The 20836-nt window shown below is 45.7% G+C and overlaps 1 protein-coding gene across 2 annotated transcripts in view; it reads right to left on the bottom strand.

Annotated features, from left to right (window-relative positions):
* FSHR (follicle stimulating hormone receptor) overlaps positions 1-20836 on the bottom strand; it is a 1957424-nt gene that overhangs the window by 1656174 nt on the left and 280414 nt on the right. The window lies entirely within an intron of this gene.

The raw sequence follows: 20836 nt of genomic DNA, 5'->3' as shown, positions 1-20836 counted from the left end.
GGATGGGCGACCCCGTATCGCACTCGCAAAGCTCACCATCGCCTGGTATGACGGGGGCATGGCGCTCCCCGATATCAAGCGATATTATTGGGCTTCCCAGTTGTCTGCCATTAATCATGTGATGTTTTCCCCGGGTCGTAATCCTGCATTTGAGATGGACAGACTCCAGCTACCAGGTGGGGACTTTACTAGAGCGCTTTATTCCCGATCGGCCGGGCGCCATCTTGTGGGCCCATCCAGGATTGCAGTAACGGTGTGGCGGGCTGCGAGTGTGAGTTTGGGGTGGGAGGATCGATTGACGTTAGCGACACCGCTTTATGCATCCGAACGTTTGGGCGGACTCTGGTCTACCAAAGGTTTCGACCGCTGGGATGTGATTGGGATCTGTAAGGTGGGTGACGTGTACTCGAATGGTTGTGTGAAGTCGTTCCAGGCCCTCCAGGCGGAATATGGTTTGAGTGGTAGGGAATTTTTTCGCTACCTGCAAGTCCGACATGCCCTCGTCTCAGTCTTGGCTCCTGATGAGGCTTTGCCTGACTCTTCCCCCCTCGAGGACCGTGTCCTTGATGGGCATCTTCCCGATAGTACTATTTCTCTGATTTACAAGAAGTTGATTAATAATCGGGTGGACTTACTGATCCGACTTCGGGAGGCTTGGGTTCGCGATGGGTTGGAACTGGACGACGAGGATTGGCAATCGGCGCTCTCTTCTCCCAAGGAGGTGGCCATTCCTGCCCGTCTCCGTTTGGTTCAACTTAAGATTCTTCATCGAGTCTATGTCACTGGTCCGCGTCTGGTTACGATGGGCTTTTCTTCGGATGGGCTGTGCAAGCGTGGATGTGGCTTGAGTGCGACCTTTTTGCATATCCTTTGGGAGTGCCCGGTTATAGTTGCTTATTGGACTGCTGTGCTTGAAGTGATGACTGCTGTTACGGAGGTGGCCCTGCGACCGGAGCCTCGCAGATGTCTGTTGAATGTATGGGAACCCACTGACTACTCTGTGGCCCAGACCAGATGGGCTACCCTTGGTTACATGATTGCGAAGCGGGATGTCGCGCAACTCTGGGGCGCTTCCAGGCCCCCTGAGCTCTCGAGGTGGGAGGACAATATGGACTGGTCCATGTTTCGTGAAAAGACGGTTTATGTGGCCAGGGGCAGACCCAGGGCGTGGACGAAGGTTTGGGGCCAGTGGAATGAATATCGTGGGGGTATTTGCACCCCTCCCCTTGATAACACTGCTGAGATTGTCCTTTCTCCCTAGACTAGAGTTCCCGGAACCTTTCTGTAAAGTTTTTTTTTTTTATACTTCCGGTTCTCCCCGCTGCTCCCCTCCCCCCCTCCCCGACTTGATTGGAGCCTCCGGGCTCTGGGTGTGTTCTCCTGATCGTGGAACCGTCCCCTCCGCTCTTTGGGCTGACCTTACTTATCGTCCATTCGCCTTTAGTGTTTATGTTTTCTTTTTGTAAAAAATAAAAATACAAATTTTTCTGTGATGTCTATAGAGTAGCGCTCTGTACTTGAACTGTACCTATCCACGGGTGTATATTTTCTTACATGCATTTTGCCTTGTTATTAGCGGCCAGCCCGTGAGGTTGTAGGCCCGTTCTTGTACTTTTCTATGCATACTCCAATAAAGGTTTTGGAAAAAAAACAAAAAAAAAAAAAAATTGTGGAAAACAAAGTTGCCTGTGATTCACTATCAGAACATGATACACACATCAGGGCATGTCCTACCTTTTACATACAATGCAACCTGCACTTGGGCCTACCTTAGAGGTGACTAATATGAAGAAAAGAGAAGGTTTAGGGACTGGCAAGGGGGTGCACTTGCCAAGTCAACAATGGCATGCCTGAGTCACATTCTACAAGCTGCTTCTGTGGGTGGCACAAACAGTGCTGCAAGCCCACCAGCAGCATTTGATATATAGGCCCTGGGCACACATGGTGCACTGTACTAGGGTCTGACAAGTAAATCAAATGAGCCAATCATAGAGTCACTAATCCCATGCATCACTTTACAATAGGAAGCACTAGCTCTTTTGCACTTCATAGCAGTGGCAAAGTGCCCAAAGCATTTAGACCAGCAAAACACATAGCAAAGATACAGTAGGCAACAGCAAAAAATGGGAAGGGAGACTCACGCCAATGGTGCCAAGTCTAACAGGGCCTTATTACGAGTCGATCCATAAAATAATAACATGCCACCAAGGTTAATTCACAATTTGCATGCTACAAGAGGTTACTCATATGGATTCTTTGAGAGTGAAGTGTTCTGAAAAAACCCAAACCTTTTGTCCCTGATTTGCTTCTTCCAACATCTACATACCTAAGCAAATTCCGCATAGAGATGTGCAATGATCTCAACAGATGGTTGTGCACTGCTACATATTACCTACTGGCGGTCGCCAGTAGGTATATATAGTTAGGATTTTTTCTCTATGGGATTTTTGAAAATTCTATGTCTAATAACTTTGGCGTTTGTGGACGGAATTGGCTGAAATTTTCAGGAAAATGGAACATTTTGTTTCTGAGCAGCCACTGAAAATTTGGGGGGGGTTCGTCAAGGGGGGGCCGAGAAAAAAGGGGGGTCCCAAAACGCGTTTTTCCCATGTTAATTTCCATAGGGCGGTTGGCCTCACTTTTAGCCCGAACGGCTGAATGGATTTAAACGAAACTTGGCAAAATTGTAGGGACTGTTAGCCCGATGTGCCTTTGCTAGGTCTCAATATATGTGCTCCAGTGGATTTTGAGAAATTAACGTTCAAAAAAAGATATATATCTGTGACAGCGCTCCGGGTAGCGCTCCGGTTCGCGTACTTGACGCGTAACGGAACTTTGCGAAGCGAAGCTGATTGGCTCTCCGGTGTCTGTCAACATTCTAAACAGTCCGGAGCGGCCGCCATCTTGTCTCTCGGTAGGATCGAGAGACAAGAGGAGGCCAAAACAAAGGGGGAAATGACCATAAGGGGGTATAGTAGATCCTCCCTGACCCCCTAGGTTTGATGTGGAGGCTTTAAAAGGGCCCCGTTCGTGGGGTGCGCCCGGTACGCGTAACGGAAAGCGGACTGGGGAGCGTACTGCAAGGAAACAAGAATGATTGACTTTTAACTTATTGTATGTTTATAGACTTTTTTTTTTTTTTTTCTTCTGCTGAGTGACGTCTCAGCCTATCTCCACGGGATGCAGTCCCTACCATCTCGGCGTTTAAGCCCAGGGGGACCGGTAGTGTGGGAGAGATAACGTCTGTTAACGTTCGATTCGAAGGAAATCAGGAAGTGTTGATAAACATTGTCTGCGCCATCTTGCCTTTTTTCAAATGCCACACTTTTGTCGTGCACGGCAGCCATTTTAGATGCCTTGACCAGACCCACTCTCTGCACGTTGTCGATCCTTAGCATGGCTCCCCACCCTCGCAAGCATCTCCCCCAGGCACTGGTCACCCCCGCTCTCTGTCTTATGCATGGGCAATAAACCTCCCCCCATCTGCGCTGCTCTTCCTTGAGAATCACACCCTGTGCCCGCCCAAAACCTCTCTTTCGCCCTATTCACTACCGCACCCTCTGACACTCCTCTTCCTCTGTGTCCGATTGTCCAGGCCGGTCCCAGGCTATCACCTAGCCCTGCAGATGTAGTTTATGGCCCCAGCTGTAAAGAATCACCCCTCTTCAAAGGAGTTACAGTAGATCAAGGCCCCCACCCGATGAGATCAGTCACACCACACGCGTTCCTACTATCTGAAAACCATCCTGTATTGTGATTGGGGAGGGGACCGAGCCTGAAGCGGAAGATTCCAGGGATGCCTCTTTGTACATCAAAGTTTTTACAATTATGTGTCACATTAAAAATATATAGCACTCCAACAAAGTAGTAGGATTATAAAACTTTAATAACTTATAAATATATACAACGCAACAAAAACAGTAAATACATTTAAACATTTTTTTGAAAAAAGAAGCAACAATGGTCAGTAGCTGTGTTTTGTGCGAATAGTCCCAAGGCAGCACAACGTGCTGAGTTCTGAACGGCACCCAGGTGATGTTACCTGGGTGCCGCACTGGTTTTTGGTATCCTACAATGCAGCTCCGAAAAACGGCGTGGGGTGTCCCGGGGGGTGCGGGGGGAGGCCTCGTCAGTAGCGGTCCGTTGTGCGAATAGTCCCAAGGCAGCAGAACGCGCTGAGATGTGGATGGCAACCAGGTGATGTCCAGTAAGTTGCCGCACTGGTTTTGGTGTCCTACAATGCTGCTCCGAATAACGGCGTGGGGTGCCCCGGGGGGAGGGTGGGGGGGGGGGTGAGGCGGCGTGAACGGGCCTCCCCAGGTGGAGGCTCGTCTGCTGTAGTGGGGCGACCCTTTGTCCGAAAAACGGCGTGGGGCGTCCCGGGGGGTGCGGGGGGAGGCCTCGTCAGTAGCGGTCTGTTGTGCGAATAGTCCCAAGGCAGCAGAACGCGCTGAGATGTGGATGCCACCCAGGTGATGTCCAGTAAGTTGCCGCACTGGTTTTGGTATCCTACAATGCTGCTCCGAATAACGGCGTGGGGCGCCCTGGGGGGGGGGGGGGTGAGGCGGCGTGAACGGGCCTCCCTAGGTGGAGGCTCCTCTGCTGTAGTGGGGCGCCCCTTTACCGTTTCAGTTGCCATTCCGCCCGCTTTTGGTACACTGTGCCAAAATCCGCCATTCAGCTGAGTTGTGCCCACTCTTGCGGTGCAGCGATAGGCGGCTGCCACAGGACTCTCAAAATGGCGGCAGGCTCTTTCCTTTTTGGGCCTGGTCCACTGAAATGGCCCTGGGACACCTTGGAACTCGGACGCTTGTCTGCTAGGTCTTGGACCCCATTCTCGAAAGCGTCCCCTCAGCCTTGAAGATTCTACAAAAGTCTTGGGGGCCCCCGACTCCTGCAGGCTTCCGGTGGGGAGCGGCTGCCATGATTGCTCACGGAATGACCACGACGGAGCCACGAGATGGTGGTGCTTTCATGCTGACGCCAGCTTCAGTCTGAAACATCCAGAAACAAGGTGGGGCTTTCATCGTTTGGGAAAAAAAAATGTTCTAATCCAATGAAAAGTGTTATTTTTAGGTCATATGATCAAGCCTTCCATCATTAGGAAACCAAAAGTAAAATGAACCAATGAAAAGTTTTATAAACAAGTCACATGACCTGTTATGCGGCATAGGGCTATAAAAAGCGTAGAAAATCCGTTGGCACGTGAGGCGGCGTCAGTAGCGGACCGATGTGCGAATAGGCCGAAGGCAGCACAACGCGCCAAGATCCAGATGGCACCGAGGTGGTGTCCAGCAAGTTGCCGCACTGGTGTGGCCATCCTACAATGCTGCGCCGAAAGTCGGCGTGGGGCGCCCCGTTGGCCTGTGAGTTCGCGTCAGTCAGTGGGGGCTGTTTGAGGATCTGACTGCATTGGAAAGCAATGTGATGCTGTGCGTCGCCCCCAAGATGGAGGTTCCTCGGCTGCAGTGGGGCGCCCCTTGGTGTTTCACTCGCTATGCAGCTGAGTTGCGTGTGAGGCGGCGTTAGTAGCGGACCGATGTGCGAATAGGCCGAAGGCAGAGAATTTGATGTTAATAACACACTATCATAGACATAAAGGAAAGAATATGACCTACTACCACAGGCAGCACAACGCGCCAAGATCCGGATGGCACCGAGGTGGTGTCCAGCAAGTTGCCGCACTGGTGTGGCCATCCTACAAAGCTGCGCCGAAAGTCGGCGTGGGGCGCCCCGTTGGCCTGTGAGTTCGCGTCAGTCAGTGGGGGCTGTTTGAGGATCTGACTGCGTTGGAAAGCAATGTGATGCTGTGCGTCGCCCCCAAGATGGAGGTTCCTTGGCTGCAGTGGGGCGCCCCTTGGTGTTTCAACGCGCCAAGATCCGGATGGCACCGAGGTGGTGTCCAGCAAGTTGCCGCACTGGTGTGGCCATCCTACAATTCTGCGCCAAAAGTCGGCGTGGGGTGCCCGAAGGGGGGGGGGAGGCGGCGCAAACGAGCCTCTCCCGCATCTCCATGTGGAGGCACTTCATCTGCAGTGGGGCGCCGACATCCGGATGGCACCGAGTTGGTGTCTAGCAAGTTGCCGCACTGGTGTGGCCATCCTACAATGCTGCGCCGAAAGACGGCGTGGGGTGCCCGAAGGGGGGGCGGGGGGGAGGCGGCGCAAACGAGCCTCTCCCGCCTCTCCAGGTTGAGGCACTTCATCTGCAGTGGAGCGCCGTCTAGCTGAGTTTCGCCCGCTCTTGCTGCTACAGCGACAGGCGGCTGCAACAGGACTCTCAAAATGGCGGCCTGTTCTTTGGATTTGGGCCTGGTCCACTAAAATGGCCCTGGGACACCTTAGAACTCGGACGCTCGAATTTTTTTTCCTTTCCTCTACATGCAAAAAAGGTAAATGCCCGGTACGTTACCTGCCTCATCTGCCACGATGTACTCTCCAGAGGAACCGAAAAAAAATATAGTTATGGTGATTATACCATGCATCGTCATATGGAGAGGTGGCACCGATTAATTATAGTGCTGCACAAAAGAGAGATTTGGAGGACAACCCCCGACCTGCCAGTACATTCACCAAAGAAGTGGCACTGACAGAATCAGAGGCAAGGGAAACGGTCCCAAATATTCAGAAGAACTTTGGAAAGATTAAAATGACATGTTTAGATTGTGGCAAATTAATTTCATGTGGACAGATGAGTGTTACTCTAATAAATACAGCATATGAACATCATCATAGTCGATGGTTGGTGGAGACATTTTGACTATATCCTGGACCTGCCTGTCCTCGCCCAAAATGGCGCCGGAATAAATGGGACTCGTAACTCCTTGTTGTGTACTGGTTGCACAACCTTGATATCACGAGATACGTATGCAGTTTTGAAGCACATGGCGGGCGGGGACGAGAATTGATTGAATATTTCGACATCCCTATTGATATTAAGTTCTGATGTGTTATTGATTACTGTATTATTGAAAGTTCGAATTAACGTCACCCATGGTATTTGCCCGCAAATGTATATCTAGATTATTTTATTGTAACTGGCCCTGTCGTATTTTAATTATAAAATGTACGTCCACCGATTCCGCAACTGTTAGACACCTTAGTTCTTGCAACCTAATGGCCCGCCCGTTACGTTCCTCTACAGTGTAAATGTCTCCTCATCATATACGATTACAGTTTGCTCCGTGGCCGGCCCACGTGGCTATAGGCCCGTATTTGTATACTGACATTTTCACAATAAAGGTTTTTAAAAGAAAACATGGTAGTAGTATTTACATTGGTAAAGTTTTTAATAATAGTCACTGTTTTCGAATCAGTAAAAGGCAAGTGAAATAAAGCAGTCCAATTACATGAAGGGTAAAAGGTATAATACGCAGGAACGCAGTAAAGATAAATGGTCAAGGGCTGTTGTGTTTTCTACTCCTGCAACATAAAGTGATCAATAAGAATCTGATATTCAGGCGTATCGGCGACTAAGACAGCAGGCCGAGCCTCTTTTGCTGAACGGCTCCGTCATGGGACGAAGAAACGCCCTTTTTCTCGAAAAAGGAATATATTTTACTTGCAGGACAGTTGTAAATTTTCCGGGAAAGTACATTAGCCTGGAACATTATAACATATATGTTTAAGAAAAAATAATGTTCGAAAGTAATAAATAGTGTAATTTTTAGGTCATATGACCAAGCCTTTCATCATTAGAATAAGAAAAGTAAAATGAACCAATGAAAAGTTTTATTAACAAGTCACATGACCTGTTATGCTTACGTTACGCGCTGCGCGCCGCGCCCCGGATCGCTTCCGGGAAGCTGCGCTTCGCGCACCGGAGCACTTCCGGATGCGCTAACGCGGCGCGTCATATGACGCATTACGCGACAACGCAGGTCCAGAATATAGTCAAAATGTCTCCACCAACCAGCGGTCGGAACACAACCCCTTTCAGCAGGCTAAATAGTTCTGTTAAATGACAACAGAAGGGACAGGCAACAAGAACCATCAGTCAAAGAGGGGAGGGCAAGTTCTTCTCTACCGGGTCACGTTGGGGGCGCTACCGGAACTGATCGAATTGGTAGTCTACAGTGTTTCTGGATGTTTCAGACTGAAGCTGGCGTCAGCATGAGAGCACCACCATCTCGTAGCTCCGTCGTGGCCATTTCACGAGCAATTATGGCAGCCGCTCCCCACCAGAAGCCTGCGGGAGTCGGGGGCCCCCAAGACTTTTGTAGAATCTTCAAGGCTAAAGGGACGCTTTCGAGAATGGAGCCCAAGCCCTAGCAGACAAGCGTCCGAGTTCCAAGGTGTCGCAGGGCCATTTTAGTGGACCACGCCCAAATCTGAAGAGCCGGCCGCCATTTTGAGAGTCCTGAGGCAGCCGCCTATCGCTGCACCGCAAGAGCGGGAGCAACTCAACTACATGGTGAGCGAGACGCTGTAGTCGCAAGAGCGGGCGGTAAACAGCTGAATAGCGGAAGAGGCACAGTGTAGCAAAAGCGGGCGGAATGGCAACTGAAACGGTAAAGGGGCGCCCCACTACAGCGTGTCTTTAGGTCAAACGGATTGTGGGACAAGGTCAAGAATGGAAGAGTCACCAAAAGGCAAAAAGTTCCGCTTGACCCCGGGAGCCGGCCACCTATGTCAGGGGCGATCTCAGGCCACACCAGGGCAACACGACTTGGGGAGGGGGCCGGAGCCAAGCGCCCCCTCCGAGTCCGCGCCATCACACCGTCCCTCGGGGGCCTCCGTCAAGCGGTTCAGGGAGGTACCGCATCACATTGTTTTCAAATGCAGTCACGTCCTCAAACAGCCCCCACTTACATTGAGAATAGTGAAGCTGTAGCAGGTGCAAATAAGCTTCAGACAGTCTAACAAGCACTCCTCAAAACTTTGAACTATCAGAGTGCATGAGTTTCATGCTCGATCGATTGAGCTAGCCGGATCGGGCAACAAAAAGTATAAAATAGTTATGTAAATAGTTATTTAATAAAATGTTTTACCCTGTTACTTTGCTGGTGTGTTGTATATATTTGTAATATTTGCATAGAGTTTATCGTTATTTTGGGCGGGGTGGGTGGCGGAGCCGAGCTGTCTTGCAGCCATCATGGTGTGGAGCTCAGTTCATCTCACTAGTTTCGTATTTCTCATGAGGGGTTGTTCCTAATGTTTCTATTTTAGCGAGGTCAAAAAGAGATCCCATTAGTGGCCTACTGATTTTGCTCGATTCCTTTTGTTTTTTTACACGATTTTTCACTATCTGCAAAGACTAAACAGAGTATTGCGACTCTGTGCTTGTTTGTAAATAGAGAATGAACGAAAGAGAACCAATTCTAAAACAGTAAATGCTTGGATAACAATCAATCAAATGGAGAGAGAAGCAGGCACGACGGATTACAACGGGGGCAAAGGCCTGCGTTAACTACCCTTCACTATCTGCAAAGAGAGAGTACTCCTAATAGAAATGAGAGGGGGGCAGCATTCAAAGCAGATCAGTGTGCATGAACACGAAAATGTTTTTACTTACCACGTACTTGACATTCGACAGCTTATGATATTTGCTATTAAAAAAACATTGAAATTCACTGAAAAAACCATAGGTTAGAGACCATATATAGTTAGGAATTAGCATTTACAAAACCTTGAAAATTCACTGAAAAAACCATAGGTTATAGACCATATATAGTTAGGAATTAGCATTTAAAAAAACATTTTTTACTGACACAAAACCATTGAAATTCCATATATAGTTAGTTGTACTAACTATATATCGCGCACCCGTAATCCACTGCTGATCATGTCACATATTATATCATTCATGACATGGTCAGTGACATCACTGATGACATCACTGATGACATCTCAAATGACATCACTGATGACATCACTGATGACAACATCCAGTGACTGTATGTTTCTGTAAAGTTAAAATATGTCTTACATATTGAAGAATGAGTGGATTTATAAGTGTCTGGATGAAGGATTTATTAGGTGCATGACTGACTGTATGAGTGACTGATTAAATGTGTCTCACTGAGTGCATGGGTTAGTGACTAAACTGTCTTAATTTGTGCATCATTATGTCTGTTGTTCTGTAAACTGCTGCATGTGTTGATCAGTAGCTATATGAGTAACTATATGGGTTATTGGTTGATTGCCTAGGTATTTGTATGGGAGACTGAGTGTGTGTGTGGGTGGCTGGGAGGTGTATAACTCTGTGCATAGATGTGTGAGCAGTTGATTCACTAGATGTATGGGTTCAAAAGTGCATGTGGAAACACCTGTATGGGCGGTTGACTGTGTGCATGAGTGTATTGGTGAGTGAATGGATATCTCAGTGCTACATGTCAAAGTAAGTACATATGTAAAACACAGTACATGTGAGAGTTGACATATATAAATAACTGTGCATAAGAGCCAGTGAATGTGTGAGTGGCTGTATGGATCATTGTGAACTTGTATCAGGGATTGTATAAGAGAGTAAATATGTGTTAGTATATGTTTGAATAAGTAAGGTGTGTATAACTGTATGGTTGAGGAAATGGAGGTGTGATTGATTCTTTGCATGACTGACTAGGTGTGTGAGTAACTCCATGGATGAGTGACAGTCTGTGAGTGTCTGTTTACACTGAGTGTATCTAAGGTTATATTAGAGTCTGAAGAGGTTCATCGTATTATCACATGAATGATGTCATCAGTGATGTGATCAGTAATGTCAAATGAGATGTCATCAGTGATGTCATCAGTGATGTCATTTGAGATGTCATCAGTGATGTCATCAGTGATGTCACTGACCATGTCATGAATGATGTAATATGTGACATGATCAGCAGTGGATTGCGGGTGCGCGATATATAGTTAGTACAACTAACTATATATGGAATTTCAATGGTTTTGTGTCAGTAAAAAAAGGTTTTTTAAATGCTAATTCCTAACTATATATGGTCTATAACCTATGGTTTTTTCAGTGAATATATATATATATATATATATAATTTTTTTTTTTATATAGGACAGTACACTTTGTTATAAAATCAGTATTTCTTACTCTGTTCTTTTTCATCAGAAACTGTTGGCGTGTGAGCCTTAGGGAACATATACTCATTTAAAATTTTAATCCCACTTTAGCTCTTATAAGACTCACATTGAAAAAGAACCTACTGATAGGAAAACCAATTTTTGGGTATGTGTCTGTTTTCAATATTCTTTCTGCCTCAGTGCAGGTTCTGATATTCAGATTATGGCAAATTGGTTTAATCCATTTGTTCCTTGCTTTGCCATATGCACTGCAGAAGAATGATACATGTAAATCGTTCTCCTTTGAGGCATTTTGGCATAATTCGCACCATTCATTGTTATTTCTATTCCTATTTACTGCCCAATTTGATGTATTTGCGTTAATGTTTAATACACCATACCTGAACTTCATATATAGGGCCTTAGCCAATGGAGGACGTATCTCATCCATGCAAGTTTCAAGACTGGCTATTCCCTTGAATAGGAGAAACTTTGATGTCAGTGTGCCATTACCTGCATTATATAGCACATCATTTTGGATATAGGTCCAGAAAGTGGCTTTTAACAGTGTTTTACTACACCTAGTCAATTGTGTCGGTGCATCCCAAAAGTGTTTCAGACCTAATTCCTTGAAGCAGAAGGAGACATGTTTTACCAATGAGTACCCCTACTTTTATCAATTTCTAAAATCTCCTGGAGACCCTCTTTATAACTGGTCAGCTTAGGAGTTGACCAGAGTCGCACCCAGAATAATAGGGGTCGTAATACTGCATGGTGATCAGTGCGTTTGAGATTTAAGTCCATCAGGATGGGCATTAATAGTGTTCTCACTGGCAAAACCAGCACTCGCCTAATGAATTTATTTTCTCCCAGTTCAAAGGTCCTTTTACAATGTGGTCCCCAAATTTGAGCGCCATATAACGAAGCCGCTTGTACTTTATATTTATACACCTCCAGGGCAGGAGTCATTGCCTTTGAAATACTACTCCCATGCATCTTTATTATTGGGAACGAGTTTTGAAGTTGGACAATTTTATTTTTTTCCAACTGCTGTTTCCAGGACAGCTTTGCGTCCAACATTATCCCTAAATAGTTAAAATAGTGTACGTACTCTAACTTTTTGCCTCTGATAATTAGATTCTGTTTAAAAGACTTATGTGGATTTATAGCCATGTACTTCATTTCAAGGCCCTTTTCATTACAATATATATTAAAAGAATTCAATACAGATTGTAGACCTTTGGGGGTTTGAGATATCAAAATGGTATCGTCAGCAAATAAAAGGGCTGGCATTGGATCCCCACCCAACTTAGGAGAATCGTGTGCACAGCCCAGTAGATAGCTCGGGATATCGTTAACATAAAGTGAAAATAGGGTGGGTGCAAACACACACCCCTGACGTACTACCCATCTAACCAGAATTGCCTCTATTAATTCACTCCTGGGGTCCCATCTTACTTTGGTAAAATTGTCCTCGTGTAGTCTCATTATTTGCTTCAGGAGCTCAGCGGGAACGCCCTGTTGTTTTAATGCTTCCCAATGTAAATTCCGAGGTACAAGGTCGAAAGCGGCCTTAAGGTCTACAAAAGCTATATACAAGTGGCTCTTTTTTATATTTATGTATTTCCAGCATAAACATAGAAATCTAAAAACCTGATCGATTGTGCTCGTTTTTATTCTTAATCCTGCCTGGAATTTTGAAATCACCTTATTTTCATCGAGCCAGTCGTCTCATTAAACCATGTCTAGAATATATTTTTTGTAAATTATCGATTAAACTAATTGGATGGTAATTTCCAGGGTCACCACGATTACCTTTTTTTAAATTTGTGACAATTTCCGCCCCGTTCCATGTTTCGGTATTGGCGAACCGCCCGCGATTGCATTACATAGATAGGTAATATCAGGGCCCCAGACACTACCGTCGTGTTTCAATAAATCTCCCGGTATTTTATCGGGTCCTGGGGCTTTACCTGGTTTAACTGCTCTAATTGCTAAAAGTGTTTCTTCCAAGCTAAAGTGCAAATTATTTGTAATTGAGCTGGGGACCACTAGCATAGAGCGGGGTGAAAAATGCTCCTCCCATGTCTTTGCATCTAAGAAGAGGTCCTTAGAATCTCCACTTGTCTTTCTACCCTGGCTATTATACCCCAGAAGGCTTCTTGATCTTTGGATTTTGCAGCTTCAATTAACTCCCTTGTAGCTATTAAATTATTCTTTTTTATTGACAATAAGAGGTCGGTGTTTGCCTCTTGGCACTCCTTGTTATACCACAGATGAGCACCTGGTTTTGCTCCAGTTCCTGCTCTACTTTGTTCCCCTGGTAGTTTACCTATTATTGGTACCAGTGCCTCCTGCAATTGATGGTGTGCAGCCATTATCGGGAATTCCACTTCTGGGGCATCTAAGTGTGATTGAATAATATCGGCGAAAATATTATATATTTGTGTCATGGATTCTACCTTTCCTACTATATTTGGCTATTTTAAAGCACAGCGATTATTACTCACTATGATACCATCAGGTGAGGGTATAATTTCTTCTTTATACCGAGCTTTACCAATAAAGAGGTCTGGTTTTATTAGCAAGTGCAAGGGTTGATGGTCACTGTCAGACCTGTCGTTTACTATCATATCTAATATATTTGGCCAGAAGTCAACAGATGCTAATATATAGTTAATACAACTCCTATAAGTGTCTCTACAAAAAGTAGGGATATTTGGTTTATCTGAAGATAAACGTCCGTTACAGGCTCTAAGCCCTTGACCTGTTGTTAATTTCATAATCTGTGCAACTGCTTTAGAGCAGGGCACTATCAGACTACTTTGCAGAGCAAGGATATTATGGGTGGTGTCCTCATCTTCGAGTAGGTTGTCAAACCCCACAACCGGTTCGAACTTACAATTGAGATCATCTCCAACAATTATCATTGCACCTGCCTCTGTTGAGTTCAAAAAAGAATCCAAATGATTTATTACTACAGATTATTTTGTAGTTAGGCTTGGCCTGTTAAAACATTAATTAGATATAATATTGTTTCCCCTCTGTTTTTATTTTTACAACTGCAAAAACAGCAGTTGATGGACAGAATGCAGAACAATGTCATACATTCACCCCAGTACAGAGATCTGGACCTAAATCCATTGTTTTTTTGCTCACCACACCAACCCAGTTCAGACATGGCCATATGCAAATCAGCCTTGACCCTGTGCCTCATGGGAACAGTCCAGCCTGAACTGCCAAGCCATGTCTTCCCTGGACCGGATTTAGGCCCAGATCTCTGTACTGGGGTGAATGTATGACATTGTTCTGCATCAATCTGAACACAAAGGAGCCTCAGGGGGATAGGACAGGGATTTATACAGGCAGCCCCCCACTCACTACAACAAAAACTGCAATGTGCCTGTCCCTATACAGTCTGGGGGTAAAGACCCCGGGTCATTAAATAAATCTATTTAGTTAGACAAAGGGTACGTTACAGCCTTCTGTCTACTGGTGCTAATGATAGTCACTCTTTGCAAAAGTTGCTAATGATTTAAAAGCAAGGTGTGTGTGCGCATACTCTCCATGTGTTAATCTTACACCTACCTCTACCCTTCTCTAGTGAAAAAAGGGGAGGAAAGGTTGGCAGTGCCTCACGGGAGCAACACCCGGGGGAGGATATAGCAGACTGGTACTCGCCTGAATCCTCACTTTCTCATCATCAGCGACTGCCAACCTGGAAAATAAAGGGGATAAAGGCTGTGCAAAAAATAAAACTCTATGTGTTTGTGTAAGTGACCACGTAGCCGTGGAACCTACCTCCTGTGTATGAGGTCTGGTCCCAGCCACCTTAAAAAGAACTAAGCTCTACTAGCAACTCCAACTTTATTCTGTGCTGTATGCCCGTTCTAATTAAAAATTACCAACATGTTTCATCGCCATGAATTACTTTACCGGCGATTTCATCAGGGTTATGTTGGGTCAGCGTGATTCCTGCACGTCTTACTTCTCCCTTTATTGTACCTGTAGAAACACATGGAATAAAAACACACACATACATGTACTCACTGTGTCTCGAGTGAAAAGAATGTCCATACTACTCTCGGTCATATTTTTACCAAGCATACATTACCAGGTAGCCTTGTGTGGTAAAGCCTACCAGGCTCCCGTAGAAGAATTTGCAATGGACGGACCCCTTTGACCATTAGTGGGTTCCTTAAACCGCCCTTCGGTCGATATCTAAAAAATTAATGCACATTGCGTCAACAAGCATATAAGTTGATAATTATTATTATTATTATTATTATTATTATTATGCGTTCTTATATAGCGCTCGATTACCCGTAGGCATCTCGGCGCTTGCCTTGGGAACCCGTCCTGGTTTTTCCCTGTGAGATACCCGTACTGGGCATCCCCAAGGTGAAAGCCAGGCATCCCGCCGCAGGGGGGCCGTAGTGGAGATTAAGCAAGCTGATGCCCAGAGCTGCAGAGTGTGAACCAGTGATTCGAGTAGGTACCGAAACGAGAATTATCGAGTCTGTGGATATTTTGGGCTCAAGACCCTGCCGCGTCGGGAATTGAACCCTGGTCCCGGGTCTGACCTCTGCTTCAGGGTCTACCTCCTCTAACCAGTGAGCCACACTTCTCCACTAATACTGTTGGTCTATAACATACGGTTTAGTCTCTGGCTCACTCTATACTCGTGTCAGTTTCCCAGACTGAGTACCTGTCCCAGACGTGTATGTTTTGTTGCTTATCACGCCCCTCTGATCGTGCGGTATTGTTATAACTAACATGGGCGCTGTTCGTCTCTCACTCGAAACCGTGCCCCTAGAGAGACCCAGCAATTTAATTACCAGATATTCAGCAATGCGGTACCACGTTTTTACAAGTCGCTCTAATAGTAGCACAACACCTCGAGCACCCGGTCTACCCATTTCAAAAGATATTTTAAAAACAATATCTTGATCGTATCTTAGACGACTTGCCGTCCAAGTCTAAGCCCTCAGTCAATATCACGGAAGAGCTCCTTACCGTTTGTACGTGCAGCTGTGGCCTCCGCTCACCCTACTGCTTCGTAATGATTATCAGATCGTCCACTTTGAAGAAACATACCTCGGCCCGCCCTAATCACATGTGTCAGGCTGTAACGGGGGACGTCTATGGTGTGCAGGTCGTGCGTGGTGGCCATCTTAGAGCGGAGGAAAACCTTCATTGCGGCATTGTACTAAAGATAGCTTATGATTAAAATCATTATTTATCTGAGCCCCAAGTCAATTTAGGTGTTGTCTTTGCCACTACCCCTAATTTGATGATTAAACGAAACATCGTGGGCTGTTTAACTAGTGGTTTTACCATAATTCTCTTTAGATTAAGATGTTACCAAAGGGGTTACTATGTGTCACTGCCCTCAGTGGGGACTGTTCCCTCATTATTCGCACCCGTGAGGGCCAAGACTTCACATGAATGCCGTTAAGTTGGTTTGTCAGCCGTATCTTTCTTACCAAACTATGGTGAGAACTGTTATACCCAAGTGGCTTTATCAGGAGGTTCACCCCCAAGAATACTCATGATTATTAGCTAGGGTGTATCATGCATCTGTGTATCCCTTGCTACTTATGTATGTTTTAATATCAAAGCTAGATAGCTGAGAGTCTGTTCCATTCAATGGTATCATTCAGGCCATGTTGGTCCGTAGCCTCTTCAAAAATCCAACGTGCCTCCTTTTTGTGGAGTATATTTTCCCCGTTGTACTGGTCCCCCCTCACTCTTTCAATCACCATCCAACGCAGATCCCTGGGTTGGTGTTTCTGATTGACAAAGTGCTGTACCAGTTTGGTCGTGAGTTTACCAGCTTTCAGGGTACTGAGATGTTCCTGGATCCTGACTTTTATCTTCCTCGACGTAAGCCCAATATAGTGTAGTTCACAAGGGCATGTAAGTCTGTAGATCACATTAGTAGTATTACAATTACTAAAGGTGTTCAAGTGCCAGATCTTACCACTGGTTCTGGTAATTGTTTTCGATTTACTAGTTAGTCCACAGACTGTGCAGCTCCCACATGGGTAGTGTCCCGGAGGGATATTAGATTCCTTTACCACTGGTGCTGAGCGGGAGTGGACCAGACGGTCCTTCAAGCTGGATGACCGTTTAAAGGCAAATCTCGGTTGCGGCATCTGCATAGAGTTGGTACTTAGCAAGTGCCAGTGCTTCCTGATTATTTGACGAATCTTTGTTGAGTGGGGGCCAAAAGTGGTGACCACTGGGATACATTTCTTCTGCTCTTTTTTTTGTTTAGTGAGCAGAGCTTCCCTTGGGGTGTTCAGTGCCCGCTAGCGTGCTTGTCTCACTACATTTTCAGGGTAGGCACGGGATGTAAGTTTAATGGCTAATTCCTCTGTTTGTTCAAGATAACTCGCTGTTGTAGTGCAGTTTCTACGGTATCTCATGAACTGCCCTACCGGGAGGTTGTCCCGTAGGGCCCTGGGGTGGAAAGACCTGTAGTGCAACAAGGAGTTCTTGTCCGTTGGTTTTTGGTGGACTGTTGTGACCAGTTTGTTCTCTGAGGCTTGTATATCCAAATCTAGATACGTTGCCTTGTGACGGTCCAAACTCCATGTGAATCTTAGACATTTGTCAAGATTGTTGAGCCATGCCAAGAACTGATCCAACACCTCAGCTCGACCCCTCCAGATGCACAAGATATCATCTATATATCTCTTCCAGAGGACAATGTTCCTCTGGAAGAGATCAGATGCATGATAGATATAGTTCATCTCGAACTGCCCAACATAAATACATGCCAGGCTTGGGGCAAAAGTTGCCCCCATCGAGGTCCCCGATGTTTGGAGGTATAGCTGGTCTTTGTGGGCAAAGAAATTGCGGGTGAGTGCAACCTCTATGCATTGCAACACAAAAGTTGGTGCAGTGTCGTAAAACCCCTCACATTGCCCCAGGGAACGCGCTGCTGCCACCAACGGTCGCCTCCTGGGGTATGTTCGTGTATAGTGACTCGATGTCAATCGTCACTAAAATTGTTCTTCAGGGTCATATGCTATTGTCTCCAGGTGCCTGAGAATATCCGTTGTATCCTGTACGTAGGATGGTTGTGTCACCACACATTCGCGCAGGAAAAAGTCTGAGAACTGCGATAGGGGCTCGAGTATTGAATTGATGCCTGAAACTATCGGCCGGCCCGGGGGCGGCCGCTGTGCTTTGTGAATTTTAGGCACGATATAAAATGCCGGAACCCTGGGAGATGGATTGATCAAAAACTGTGTCCTGAGTGGCTGATTGTTCTTAACTTTATGTGGCATCTATCTTTGTAGTATTTTGGGAGCACAAGCCATTGGCCAAATGGGATTCATTGGGGCTAATTTCCTCTGACCTGTTTGTGGTTTAACTGCCTATCTCTGGGATTGATCAGGGCTTTCCCTGGGTGCGCATTTGTCTTTTGGCTAAGTGTAACCCTACCTGTGACCTGTAAATCGGTAGGCTCAAGTTTGCGTCGCAGGGCCTGTCTGACCACGTATCTCTGACTCAGGGTTGATGCAGAACAATTAAAAAAAACAAAAAAAAACTGCAATGTGCCTGTCCCTATACAGTCTGGGGGTAAAGACACACCACACGTATTGATCACGCCTACCCACTCTGGGCATCTGGAGACATACCAGCTCCACCCGAGTTCGAGAGCCACCTATGTACCCCTTCCCAGATTGGTTGACCTTGTTCTTTATGACTAGCTCAAGAAAGCCATATCGGTTTATTGTACCTCACAAACGGTGTAAATGGTTGGTCAAAACTTCTATACAATGAGAGACTTTCTTTCTTTCAGACGCTACTCTGTCAGTACTCTCCAGGCTGCTGCTTTTCATTAAACCAAATTGCTCCTGTTTTGCCGAACTCCTCTAGTCTTTTCATTTTTTTAAGGTAAAATCATATCCGAGCACCATATTTGTGAGTCAAGCCCTATGTTTTATTCTCATTGTTTTGCATTGTGGATCATTCTTGCAATGCTGTATTTTGCAATGACCATGAGACTAACTTAAAAGGAGAAATTGAGACCCAGTTGTTTCTGAAAAAGCCACTAACTTGGAGGATCACAGATAACAGATATATTATCTGTTACACACAAACGAGGAGTAGCTACTCTGCCCTCGCCTTACGGATAGGATAGGGACTTCCCTTCCCAGTAAATCTCACAGAGGGGATATCCCTTTGCCCTGAAGAAAGTCCAGGACCTATACGGCCACCCAGGACTGAAAAATGTCGGCACCAGGGTCTTAGGACCATAATACACCTACCGACCCGTTTTTAAGATGTTTTAATAACCCTGACAGACCCAAGAATAAAGGGAAACCAGAGGCCTGCCTGATGTTTCTTAATATTTAACCTCCCTGATCTTCATGTATCTAAAGAGCTCCCAACACTGTGGGTGAGCCCACCCTGACTTTTAGGAGTCGGGGTGACCCGATGATGAAGCATGACACCACTAGGGTGTGTGAGGGTAATTAAACAAAAAAATGTTTCTCCCCCACATTCATGGTTGAGTTAGGTGCAATCTTTCACTAGAGAGGGCCCCCTTCCTCATACCTTTTTACCCCCCTTTTTTCATTGTTTCTCGTGTATAGTTAGTCAACCAGCAGCACTGACCATAAGTTGGCCCATTGGGGTATTTTTTGTGATTGTTAGGATTCCTGACTGCCTAAAGATAGGACAAGTCACACCCATTAAAAAAAGCCTAATGTAGACCTATCTGATCCCAACAATTTCCAATGTCATCACAGCTGAACTTCTTGAGTAATGAGTATACATACAACTGTGCAATCTCATCGAAAAATTTCAGCTGCTTGACCAATACTAATCTTGTTTTAGAGTGGGTCATAGTACTGAAATGGCTCTAACTCACATTGTTGATGATGCCCTGAGAGTACTTGACCAGAAGGAACCATGCCTACTTATTCTTCTTGATCTATCCTCTGTGGTTGACACAGTCAAACATGAAAACCTAATTGATCTTCTGGAAAAAAGGATGGGGCTATCGGGTCTGGTCTTAAATTGGTTTACGCCGTTCGTACACAATAGAACACAAAGAATCGAAATGAACCATTCCCTCACTTACAGTTCGCCAGTCTCAATTGGAGTGCCTCAAGGCTCCACATTCACGCCCCAACTTTTCATCTTGTTTATGGAACTCTTCAGTGAAATTCTGAACAATTCAAACACATGTACACTTATGACACTCAACTTTATATGAAAATGGCCTCACTGGAAGACATCACAACTCTGAGCTGTGTTCTTCTGAAAACTCCACAATGGTTAGCCCACAATCACCTTATACTGAATACACTCAAGAGCGAATTCCTGCTGATTGCCACTCCCAACTACACTGCACACATTCAAGGATGGCTCAAACAACTTACGTCACTCAAATGCGATCAGCATGTTGCTGAATCCACAAGATCTTTAGACATAACTCTGGACAAATACCTGAATATGCAAGAGCACATCAGTGCAGCAACTAGGATAGCCAAGCACCATCTCAACACACTTACGAAAATCAAACCGTTGCTGCCTTCTGAGGACTTGCAGCTAGCAGTCTAGTCCCTACATAGAGACCTTGAACGTCACCTCACCCTCACTCAGGTTTTTGTTCTCCTAGCGCCGTGATATCCACTCAGAATGAATGTTGCGCTTATCATAAATAAAATAAATAACTAAATTATACATAAGAATTCCACTTAGAATATCCACCAAGTCAATACCTCTGAAGTTGACAAGACCTCATGTTATGTTAACTCCGGCAGTGGTGGCCATATTGGAGCATGTTAGACACCATTAGTGGTATGTGA

Source organism: Lissotriton helveticus, chromosome 6 (genome assembly GCF_964261635.1).
Source record: "Lissotriton helveticus chromosome 6, aLisHel1.1, whole genome shotgun sequence".
Taxonomy (NCBI): domain Eukaryota; kingdom Metazoa; phylum Chordata; class Amphibia; order Caudata; family Salamandridae; genus Lissotriton; species Lissotriton helveticus.
This window is presented reverse-complemented; position numbering and strand designations above follow the sequence as displayed.